Genomic DNA, 7,669 nt, shown 5'->3' with positions numbered 1-7,669 from the left:
AAGAAAGTGGTCAGTCAGAAACTCTGCATACTTTGCAGAGGTCATCTTTACACCTTCAGGGACCCTAAAGGGGCCAACCAGCTCTCTTCCCATGATTCCGGCCCAAAACTTGACTCCACCACCGCCTTGCTGACATTGCAGCCTTGTTGGAACAGGGTGGCCGTCCACCAACCATCCACTACTCGATCCATCTGGACCATCCAGAGCTGCACGGCACTCATCAGTGAACAGGACTGTTTGAAAATTAGTCTTCATGTATTTTTATGCCCAATGCAGCTGTTTCTGCTTGTGAGCATTGGTTAGTGGTGGCCAAATAGAAGGTTTATGCACAGTTGCAAGACTCTGGAGGACTCTACACCTTGATGTCCGTGGGACTCCAGAGGCACCAGCAGCTTCAAATATCTGTTTGCTGCTATGTAATGGTATTTTAGCAGCTGCTCTCTTGATCCGATGTATGGATCTGGCAGAAATCTTCTTCAATGTGCCTTTTTCTGCACAAACCCGTCTGTGCTCTGAATCAGCCACAAATCTTTTAATAGTGCGATGATCACGCTTAAGTTTTCATGAAATATCTAATGTTTTCATACCTCGTCCAAGGCATTGAACTATTTCACTCTTTTCGGCAGCAGAGAGATCCTTTTTCTTCCCCATATTGCATGAAAATGGTGCTCTGCTTAATAATGTGGAATACCCTCCTATAGTAGTTTTTCCTTAAATTGGGCTCACCTGGCAATCTAACTATCACAGGTTTCCGAGATTATTTTCAGTGATCAAAAGAGCCCTGAGACACAATGCCATCCATGAGTTAAACTGAAAAACAAAATATTTATTCTTTGTGACACTTAAATAGAATTTGCATAATAATTTGGAACAGGGTGTATATTTTGCACACACCGTCCAAAATATATAAGTTAGCATTAAAATATTAAAGGGACACTCTAGACTTTGTGAGACTCTACGGCGGTTCGTAGAGTCTGCAGTACTTATGGTGTCTACGCAGTAGTTATGGTGTCTACTGTGCTGATGGTCCTTTGGTGAGTGCTAGGAGCATCATTTCTATGATACAACTTCCAGCCAGCCTGGAGGCAACCGTAACACTAAGCTCTTGTAAGAGCTGTTCCTGCTACGCTCTCTGGACTAGGAGAGGTCTACCTACTGGAAGCTGGATCCTGTTCTTGGGTCCAGGGTGGGTGGAGGACGGCGAGACCCCAACCAAGCTGCGGTGGTTCGTGGGGTGTAAGGTGGTTATGGTGTTCCACTGCAGTGCTTATGGTACTCACAAGTGACGGAGGTACCCAGTCTGGGTGCCAGGCTGTCCGTCACAAATTACAAGGCACGACACTCCCACACAGAGCACACAATCCCTCCCCTGGGAGATAATTGGATCAGTAACTGTACTAATTCTAATCCAATTATCTCCAAGCACTGAAAAAACATACTTTTTTAAAACACCCCAAAAGTACCCTAAAAATACATAAAACACTGCATTCCCTGGTAGCCTTGACCTGGGTGATCAACATATCCAAAAATCACCACGATCAGTTCAGGGGTTCAGGAATTTCCTGGAAGTCTTTTTTTTGTCCTATGCCCAAAACAGTTCCAGGGAATCAGGGCTAACGGTCGGTCTCTCTGTCTGGAGTACAAAAGTACATACTGTATATATTCGAGTATAAGCCGACCCGAATATAAGCCGAGGCCCCTAATTTTACCCCCAAAAACTGGGAAAACGTATTGACTCGAGTATAAGACTAGGGTGGGAAATGCAGCAGCTACTGGTAAATGTCTAAAAAAAATTAGATCCTAAAAAAATTACATTAATTGAATATTTATTTACAGTGTGTGTATATAATGAATACAGTGTGTGTGTATGAGTGCAGTGTGTGTGTGTGTGTATGAGTGCAGTGTGTGTATGAATGCAGTGTGTGTATGAGTGCAGTGTGTGTGTGTGTGTATGAGTGCAGTGTGTGTATGAATGCAGTGTGTGTATGAGTGCAGTGTGTGTATGAGTGCAGTGTGTGTGTGTAGGAGTGCAGTATGAGTGCAGTGTGTGTATGAGTGCAGTGTGTGTGTGATGCAGAGTGTGTGTGTGATGCTGAGTGTGTTGCAGAGCCTTGGTGGGGGGTGGGCATTTTTATTATTATTTTTTAGATTATTATTTTAATATTATTTTTTGTTTGTTTTATTAGTAATTTTTTATTGATTTTTCATTTTTTATTATTAATATTTTATTATTATTTATATTTTTTTTCCGTCCCCCCTCCCTGCTTGATACATGGCAAGGAGGGGGGCTCTCACTCCCTGGTGGTCCAGTGGCATTGGCAGTTCAGTGGAGGGGGCTAGCAGGAAGCACTTACCTCTCCTGCAGCTCCTGTCAGCTCCCTTCTCCTCTGCGTCGGTCCGGTCAGCTCCCCTGTCAGCCCACAGTGTAAGTCTCGCGGCCACACTATGACCCCGCGGCTCTCGCGAGACATACACTGGGAGCTGACAGGTGCTGACCGGACCGGCGTGGAGGAGGAGGGAGCTGACAGGAGCTGCAGGAGAGGTAAGTAAGCGCTCTCTGACAGCCCCCCCTCCTACGCAGCCCCCAGTCTGTATTATGGCAATATAAGTTGCCATAATACAGACATTGACTCGAGTATAAGTCGAGTTGGGGTTTTTCAGCACAAAAAATGTGCTGAAAAACTCGACTTATACTCGAGTATATACGGTAACTCTAATGAACGGAGTCTTTTCAAGTGCATTGGGCAAGGTATATTGCAGGGCCCATAATACTGAGGCAAGAGGCTGGCCAGCAGGCCCCTCCAAGAACCCGTGACGAGGTTCAGTTCGTCACAGGTAGGCTAACATTATAGCATTAGGAATGCGTTTGTATTCCTGATGCTACAGTGCTCCTTTAATCTATGATAACATTTTACTCAGTTATTAAAAACATTAAAGGACAATACAAATACTTCTCCCAAAGTCTGTTTATATCATCTGCACTCTGAATGTTGAGCCGCCACTAAAATGTGTATTTCATTAATCCAGCTACCCTAGCAGGAAATGCAATCATCAACGTACACATTAAAGAGCAAACATCTAAAATGCAGTTAGCATATTAACAATTTACTGATCCTATTTACATTGTACATGCCAATAATGAGTCGACTGTATTTTTTTCTTCACAGGGACGAAAATAATACAAATCAAAATCACATCCTAGGATAAACACAATTATATTGCAGCTGAGCAGAATCACAACAGAGTTTATGCTTATCCCACTTACTGAAACGCCTTTGGAATGCCCGATCAATTACTAGCCAATCTACTGCAAGTGAATGTATGCTGCCCCCTAGTGCTCAAATCATATATGCTTCTCATAATATGGTAGATTTATGTATTCTTTCAAAGCCTCACACAAATATAATGAAACTATTTACCTATTTAACTATTCTAAACATAGCCCATATCCCAGTAGTGTGCAGTTTTATTCACTGCAAACATTAATTCAGTTATTATTTTACAACCCAGCCTGAAAAGCTGAGCAAGTCTTGTCTAATAACTCTGTAATGTAAGGTAAGATGACCTGAATAATTATTTAAAACTTTTCCAAAAAGTGTATATACAATAGTTAGTATAAGTAAACCATTCGAGTGTAAAGCAATTAATGTTAAATGTATGTAATTTATCAAAACATTATAATAGTCATATATATACACAGACACCCAGAGTCAGAGAGAGGGTTTTATCATCACCAATGACAAGCATGTCCCCTCTCAAAGTGAGCATGTTGGTTCAATGTGCAGAGTCCAGCTTTAAGAGCTCTCGCATAGAAAAAGGCACTGTATTTTTTTTCTGTGCAGTGCAAGCATATTTATTAACATGCTTGCGTTGTGTTTGCTTGTGACTTGTCTCTGGTGCCTCCTCTCCTCTTAGTGGACACCAGAGGACAAAAGGGCCAAGAAAGTGTATAGTGCATGTGTTTGGAGCCTGCTTCTGGGATTGCGTATATGTAGAGTAAGCCGATTGTGGTGTAGTGTTTTGTGTAAAAAGGTTGTTTTCAGTTTTGTTGTGGTTGTAGTGTAAAATGTGTGGCTAGGGGCTGTAGAGAGAGAGTGTGTGTGTCTAGAGGGGGCATAATATGTATTGGGGATGTAGTGAGTGTGTGCATTGGTGATGTAATGTGTGTAGAGGTTGTAAAGAGTGTGTGTTTAGGGAATGTAGTGTGTTTGCTAACACGGGATCTAGTGTGTGCATAGGAGATCCAAAGTGTGTATGTCAGTGTGTGCCAATAGGGGATCTATTGTGTGTAGGTTATCTAGTGTTTGTGGAGAACCCAGAGTGTGTATAGGAGATCTAGTGTGTACAGAGGATTCAGAGTGTATATAAGGGATATAGTGTGCATACGGATATGTGTGTGTGTATGTGTGTAGAGGATCCAGAATTGTGTAGGGGATCTAGTGTGTGTGTGTGTGTGTGTGTGTGTGTATATGAGGGGTGCAACATGTGTGTTCAAGGGGTGCAGTGTGTGTGTCAGGGGTGAAGTGTGTGTGTGTGTGTGTGTTGGATGCCGTGTGAGTGAAGGGGTGCAGTGTGTTTAGTGTGTGTGTGTGTGTGTTTGAGGGGTGCAGAGTGTGAATGTGTTGGGAGTTATTGTGTGTGTGTGGCAGATTAAGGCAAATATATATATATATATATATATATATATATATAATTTATTTATTTTTTAAATAAAAAATATATACTTTATATCCCCCTCCCTTCTTACTTTTGGCCTGATATGGGGGACATTGCTCAAACCCTGGTTGTCTTGTGGTAAAGCCATGGTGGTCCTCGGCCCAGGCAGTAGGAAGTTATTTACTAAACAAGGCAAATATCAGAATGTCATTCGTCCAAATGAAATTCTGAAATTAAAAAAATGACCAAATTTCATCCAAATCCAAATGGACTAACTGACTAAATTTGGTTTGGGCAAAACAAAATTTTTGGCAGCACCCAAGTCTACCTTACACCATAACTACTATAGCACCCCTAGTGGGAAATATGAGTAGATGCTCACGCCCAAGTAGGGAACTATTTTGCTGTCCTTGGTGCTGAACAACACTCCCAGCTCTTTCTGTAAGACCTTCCGTAAACGGATATTCACAATTTGTAGTCAGCATGACGTTACAGTAGGTCAGCTCATTATCCTTCAAGACATTTTGCTGACATGATTATTACTGGTGTGTATATATATATATATATATATATATATATATATATATATACACTGCTCAAAAAAATAAAGGGAACACTTAAACAACACAATGTAACTCCAAGTCAATCACACTTCTGTGAAATCAAACTGTCCACTTAGGAAGCAACACTGAGTGACAATCAATTTTACATGCTGTTGTGCAAATGGGATAGACAACAGGTGCAAATTATAGGCAATTAGCAAGACATAAAAAACACTCAGAAGAATAGTGCAAAAAATCCAGGAGCTAGCTAGTGTAAATGGCTCAAAGTTAAGGTAAAAATTGATACTAAATAAAATGCTATTAAAATAAGTCCTGTGCCTTTAAGAGGTGTAAATAAATAAACGTGTACTGTGTCTTTAAAAGTGATAGAAGATAAATCTATCAATCGATATGGGGAACAAAGACAGAGTGAAATAAAAAAATATAAAAATGAAACCAAACCAAAAATAAACAAAACAAAAAGAAAAATTAGGATTTAAAATGAACCACAATGTAACAAATAATTGAAAGGTGCAGCTACAAACTTTCCCTGATTAGTAACAGGGTAGCAGATAGTTGTACCAAATACTATACTTTGTACTTAAACAAAGATAAATGGATGAAATAACACTACAGTATATAGAACTGTATGCTATAGTAATAAATATCGTTAAGATGTGTAGGCAATGGTCAGAAATCATATGCTAAAAAAATCATATGATAGAAAACTGGGTTAGGTGATAAAAAATTGTTTATTATACAAATAGATGAAATTAAAATTAAAATAAAAAATTCATGAGATACAGATCAGTCCATAGTTAGATATAGGTTACCAGTCATTTGAAGTCTAAAAAAGTTCAAAGACCCTCGGATAGGGCGAGGATGGTGATGGATTGAGTTGGCAATTTGTGTGCTGGAATCCGGTTGCCGGTGAGGACGGCGTGCAGATCGTTTTGTGCGTCCCAGCACAGACCTCACTCCGGGGGACGTACACAACTGACGGACTCGGTTCACAGGTTAACCAAAGATCCTGAACAGGTAGGTGCTTCTGCTGGTGACTGCTGGTAGAATCTGTATCTGGATTTGATCTGTATAGTGAATTAGCAAGACATCCCCAATAAAGAAGTGGTTCTGCAGGTGGTGACCACAGACCACTTCTCGGTTCTTATGCTTCCTGGCTGATGTTTTGGTCACTTTTGAATGCTGGCGGTGCTTTCACTCTAGTGGTAGCATGAGACGGAGTCTACAACCCACACAAGTGGCTCAGGTAGTGCAGCTCATCCAGGATGGCACATCAATGCGAGCTGTGGCAAGAAGGTTTGCTGTGTCTGTCAGTGTAGTGTCCAGAGCATGGAGGTGCTACCAGGAGACAGGCCAGCACATCAGGAGATGTGTAAAAGGCCGTAGGAGGGTAACAACCCAGCAGCAGGACCGCTACCTCCGCCTTTGTGCAAGGAGGAACCAGAGGAGCACTGCCAGAGCTCTGCAAAATGACCTCCAGCAGGCCACAAATGTGCATGTGTCTGCTCAAACGGTCAGAAACAGACTCCATGAGGGTGGCAAATTCGCCACTGGCGCCCTGTGCTCATCACAGATGAAAGCAGGTTCACACTGATCACATGTGACAGATCTGGCAGAGTCTGGAGACGCCGTGGAGAACGTTCTGCTGCCTGCAACATCCTCCAGCATGACCAGTTTGGCAGTGGGTCAGTAATGGTGTGGGGTGGCATTTCTTTAGGGGGCCACATAGCCATCCATTTGCTCGCCAGAGATAGTCTGACTGCCATTAGGTACCGAGATGAGATCCTCAGACCCCTTGTGAGATCATATGCTGGTGCGCTTGGCCTTGGGTTCCTCCTTATGCAAGACAATGCTAGACCTCATGTGGCTGGAGTGTGTCAGCAGTTCCTGCAAGACGAAGGCATTGATGCTATGGATTGGCCCACCCATTCCCCAGACCTGAATCCAATTGAGCACATCTGGGACATCATGTCTCGCTCCATCCACCAACGTCACGTTGCACCACAGACTGTCCAGAAGTTGGCAGGTGCTTTAGTCCAGGTCTGGGAGGAGATCCCTCAGGAGACCATCCACCAACTCATCAGGAGCATGCACAGGCATTGTAGGGAGGTCATACAGGCACGTGGAGGCTACAAACACTACTGAGACTCATTTTGACTTGTTTTAAGGACATTACATCAAAGTTGGATCAGCCTGTAGTGTGTTTTTCCACTTTAATTTTGAGTTTGACTCCAAATCCAGACCTCCATGGGTTGAAAAATGTGATTTCCATTTTAAAATGTTTGTGTGGTTTTGTTGTCAGCACATTCATCTATGTAAAGAACAAAGTATTTCAGAAGAATATTTAATTTATTCAGATCAAGGATGTGTTATTTTTGTGTTGCCTTTATTTTTTTGAGCAGTGTATATTAAAAATGGCTAAAGTTTAACAATAGGTTGATGAGGACCCT

This window comes from Pelobates fuscus, chromosome 4, assembly GCF_036172605.1.
Source record: "Pelobates fuscus isolate aPelFus1 chromosome 4, aPelFus1.pri, whole genome shotgun sequence".
NCBI lineage: Eukaryota > Metazoa > Chordata > Amphibia > Anura > Pelobatidae > Pelobates > Pelobates fuscus.
Note: the sequence above shows the minus strand (reverse complement) of the source record.